Source organism: Cajanus cajan, chromosome 7 (assembly GCF_000230855.2).
Source record: "Cajanus cajan strain Asha chromosome 7, NIPB_CcT2T_4, whole genome shotgun sequence".
NCBI lineage: Eukaryota > Viridiplantae > Streptophyta > Magnoliopsida > Fabales > Fabaceae > Cajanus > Cajanus cajan.
The window spans coordinates 1,617,935-1,623,330 of record NC_138523.1 but is presented as its reverse complement, the minus strand read 5'-3'; positions in this window follow the sequence as shown (position 1 = coordinate 1,623,330).

Genomic DNA, 5,396 nt, shown 5'->3' with positions numbered 1-5,396 from the left:
AAAGCATTCACTTCAAACCTAGTAATGCATGCAATATCAAAACATATGGATGGTAGATGTAGACTTTATTGGATATAAGGTTTTGAAGAACTAGATTATAATTTCCTATATGCTCCATCAACAGATCAAATTAATGATTGTCTTACTAAGTCTTTCACTTACACTCGATTTAATCAACTTAGAAACAAACTTAGAGTGATCGTTGCTCCCACAAGTTTAAGGGGGGAGTTAAAGGATAGTAAATCCTTAATTGATACAGATCTGTAAATGGTGCAAATATATCTGTAAATGTGGTAGAAATCCCATAAATGGAGAAATTCCATTATGATAGAATCAAATGTTATTTGTAACATATTTCTATCATAATTATTAGACCATAAATTTAGAAGTGAAATTAGTTAGCATTATATATAAATAACAAAGATCTCTACCTCTATGAAATACATCAAGAAATATACTTTTACTCCATAGTTGTCTACTTTTATTTTTCTATCTTCATAGACGATCATGCTTACCTGAAGCACAATTGTTGTAGAATGAAGCATACCTTGAAATTGAGGATGCGTGCGTGTCCATGTTGAAATGTTCACTCAAAAACGTTATAATTTAAAGATTGCAACATATATGAACGTGCTTTATGAAAATATCATAAGGAAGTCAAAATATCTGTCAATGACACATGAACTAATAAGAGAAACAGTGTGGGAAAAGAAGAAAAAGAAAATAGAGATTTGGTGAAAAAAATATATTTTGATTTCTTGATCAGCGTTACTTTCTCTTGCATTTATTGTATGACTTCTTTATTTTTCTATTTTATATTATATATTATATAATCTACTATATCTTTTATTTCTTTTCCCGTTGCTTCCGTCATATAATATATACATATATAAGTGTGTGTATGTGGAGAGAGAAAGAGAAAGAGGATAATGTTCAAATGATATTGGTGTAACTATTACTAACTATTATGTCACAAAATAACTTTATATTAAATATGAATTTTTTCAATCTAACTATTGAATTATAATTTTATATCAAATTTTGTTATAATTAAAGAACAATTTAAAGATAATTAAAGTATTCATATTTTAATATATTTTGAAATGTATATATTAATATATTACGTCAATTTTGTTTTATAAGAACAAGATACGAAATTATCTTGGATGAATATAAAATTTTGTATATATAATCTAGAAGTATGAAACTTTCAAATTTCAACAAATAAGTTTACCTAGATTTATTTCACTCAATAACTTGTATTTCACATCAAATTTCAACGATTTGATATCACTAAATTAAAAGTTTTTAATGCATAGATTAAGTTTACAAATTTTTAAAAAAAAATTAAAAATTATTTGATATTTCGTTTTGTAACATTGTTAAAAAAAAAAAAGAAAAAAGAAGAGGCTGATTCAGTAGCCCAGAACGGGCCGTTCCCAAACTGGAACGGGCCGTTCCAAGCTACTGAATTGAACTACATATTGTAGTTGAGAACGGGCCGTTCTGGGAGGGAGAACGGGCCGTTCCGGAGGGAGAACGGGCCGTTCCGGATGAGTCTAGGAACGGGCCGTTCTGATTTCAGAACCGGCCGTTCTGGGCGTTAATTTTGTGCGTGATTTGGGAGTTCAGAACGGGTCGTTCCGAACTCGGTACGGGCCGTTCTGGGCCAATCCGAAAGTCTATAAATAGGGGGTTGGGGGCCTTCAGGAGTTTTGGAGTTTTTAGAGAGAAGTTTTAGAGAGAAGGTCTCTGGGTCAGTGAGCTCCTTTCTCTCCCAAATTTCTCTGTTTGACTCCTTTTCTCCTCTAGATCACTAACTCCTTCTGACTTTTCTTGAAATTCAGATTAGAAAGCTTGTTTTGGGAGGACTGAAGTTCCGAGTTGAGCCTCGAGGGGAAATTCTACTTTTGTTCAGTCTTTGGCTATCTGAGCCAATCTTCAGGTAAGGGAAGCTAGAATGTTTGTTATTTAAGTTGCATGTGAGTTTAGAAACTCAATTGATGCATGAAAGTTGAGAATCCATGGCTGGATCGGAGAATTCGCTAATTGTTCAAAGTCTTGGAAAAAAATGGGGTTTCTGGTGAATTTGATGCATCAGATGGGTGCATGTTGATTCTAGGTTTATTTAAGTTGTATGGAGCCTATGTATTGTGTTTTGTGTTTGCATGTGACTGGATTTGTTGGTTTGGATGAAAGTTTCTGAACTCTCTGACTGGGATTAGACTAGGCGCAGGTTGAGTGCGCCAGGCATGGAAGAGCTTAGGGCTCTCAGGTTGGGATTAGGCTGGGCGAGCTCAGGCTACGCCGAGCGTAAATATGTTAAAAGTTAAAATGTTAGATCATATATGTGTGATATATGATGTATGGTGCGGTGTGATTCATATGTATGCTTTGTGATGATACGTATGAATGTTTGAATATGAGTATGACTGTTGATTATAATGGTGGGTAGACCATATATGATGTATGATGCATTATTGCATGTGACGGCTTATGACATGTGTATGATTGTTGATCATGATGGTGGGCAGACTATTATGATGTATGATGCATTATTGCATGTGATGCCTTATGGCATGAGTCTAGCCTAGGACTTGAGGAGAGGAAAAATGTTTTCGAACTGGAAGAGCTCACATAGAGTCTCTTGAGAGTGGTTCTTGGATAGGCCACTGATATATGAGAGTGGTGCTCTGGGAGGCCACTGGATTTGGGAGAGTGGTGCTCAGATAGGCCACTGGGTTGGGTGAGTCTCCTCTAAGTCCTTAGCTAGTGTTGGAGCGGGGTATGAGGTCGAGGGTTATTCCCTTAACCAAGTACTCGGGAAGGTGCGTGGATCCTTGCGGATAGTCGGTGGGCGAACTCCACAATTGACTTGGTTAATGCATGCCAAGGTCGTGGTAAGCCCGTACCCAGCTGTGCTATACCTGACGGTGGATCTGAACTTCCAATTGTGTAAGTGACATCATCCGAGTAAACCCGAGGGAGGATTATATATCCTGTTTAGCTGTGACCGAGCGGGCGCATTGGGCGTGAAAACGGTTGGGGTGGTTTCGGTAGGATGGAATGTCACTTATACAGCTCTATTGTTGTGGAGATCTCCTAGGTGTATGCGTGACGACGCATTAGATGATTGATATGCATTGATATCTGTCATGAGATGCATTTATTGCATGATTATTAATATGATGAAGTGTGGTGTTTGACTTCATGATTGGTGGATTGTATTTTATGCATGAATAGTATTGGATAGAGTGTATGGTGTGACTCTATGAATACGATTGTGTAGTATAGATTATTATGATTCATTTGTGAATTCTAGCTTACCCTTCTGTTTCCATGTGGTGGAACTGCGATGATCATACTTGGTATGGGAGCAGGTCAGGGCTAGCTTGGAGTCGAGGTGACCGCTGCGAGACGGGGAGTTTGATCCTCGTGTTAGGGTTACCATTTTGGGTAGCGATTTTTGTCTGTTTGACCGGCACTAGGGAATATTATTTTTGGGATGGCTGTACATATATGGCATTTTATTTTGTATTTAAAGAATTTGGTTATTTTTATTCTTATCTATACCTGTATGTATGAGTTATCCAATTTAATATTTTCCTTAGTTCACTAGTAGTAGTGCGATTCCACTAAGTGTAGAGACCATGGCGGGTCGTTACACTTTTATGGTATCAGAGCCGGTCGAGTCTGTTAGGATGCTCTGTGGGGAGTGATCCTTCTATGTTTCTGTTGTGTCATATCTTTGATATGTGTTAATTTTGGTGAGTTGTAGTGGTAAAGTGTTAGTAAAAGAATGTTTGAATTCTTTTAGTATGGTGAGGTCTCAGTTTGATCATATCGCTAGAACTATGGAGATGATGGCCATAGTGATGCAATAGTAAAGTGCTTACTTTGCTTAGATGGAGGTGGGTAGAGCTGCGGTTGAGGCAGCTAGACCGGTGGTCTCTCAGGCAGAGTTCAGGAGATGTTAGCTTCTTCAGTTCAAGGGGAATTCAGATCTTGATGTGGCATATTAGTGGTTGTGTGAGATGGAGAAGATCTTCAGTGTTTTGAGATCTTCTGAGGAAAGGAAGTTGGCCTATGCAATATGTATACTGGCAGGCGAGGCTGAGTACTGGTGGAGAGACACCAAACAAATGTTAGAGAACAGGAGTGTACCTGTTAATAGGGATTGCATTAAGAGAGCCTGTCTGTTCTAGATTATGCTATGAGGTTTGAGCATTTAACTCGTTTCTACTCTCAGGCCATATCTGAGGCTTGGAGATGTAGAAAGTTTGCAGAGAGATTGAGGCACGAGCTGAAGAGGGTCATAGTCCCTATGTCCATAGTGGAGTTTCCTGCCTTGGTTGAGAAGGCAAAGACTGTTGAGAGTTTGGAGGGTGGTAGTAGCAGTGGTAAGGCTGCTAGAGTTCAGGAGGGGAGGCCAGTAGAGGGGACCCTATGACAGACCTGTACAGTCTCAGAGAGGAGCTGTTAGTAGGGGACCTCGACCTGTTACTTCTCAGGGCGGAGCACAGTTGGTGCGGTGCTACAGATGTGAAAGAGCACATATGGTTAGAGATTGTTCTCATCCGGGGAATGTTTGCTTCAGATGTGGTAGGCCAGGCCACATCTCTAGAGATTGTTAGACACCGCCGACTTCATCTGGGAGTGCCCCGAGGCCACCCAGACCTACAACTGCGGGGAGAGTGTTTACATTATCAGGTGCAGAGGCTTCCACTTAATCAGACTTGGTGAAGGGGAAAGGGAAGGCAGCAGGTGAGGATGTTTTATTTTTGTTCGATTCTGGTGCCACACATTCATTTATTTTTGTTGATTGTGTGGGGAGATTGGGTTGTTGGTGTCTGCAAGGCACGTTGTTTTGTATGTATCTACTCTGGCTTCAATTTCTTTGATGACATTGGAGATGTGTGTGAGATTCCTAATAGAGGTGTTTTGGTAGGAGGTTCTGAGTGAACCTGATTGGGTTGCTCATGATAGATATTAACATAATCTTAGGGATGGATTGGTTATCTGCCCATCACATCCTTATAGATTGTGCTCGGAGAAGATTGGTATTTCCTCAGTTGGAGGATGAGGTGTTGTTGTCAGCGGGTCAGGCTGAGTAGTTGATGAAAGATAGAGATGAGTGCTTCATGTTGTTTGTCGTTTTGAATGATTGAGATGGAGAGGGCCATCACTGGGATTGAGATTGTCAGTGAGTTTCATGAGGTGTTCCCAGATGATGTGCCGGGATTGTTACCTATGCGTGATGTTGTATTTAGCATTGACCTGGTATTGGGTGCAAGATCGGTATCAGTGGCTTCTTATAGGATGGTTCAAGCTAAGTTGGTAAAGCTGAAGAAACAGATCGAGGATTTGTTGGAGAAATAGTAGTGAGGTCCAATGTT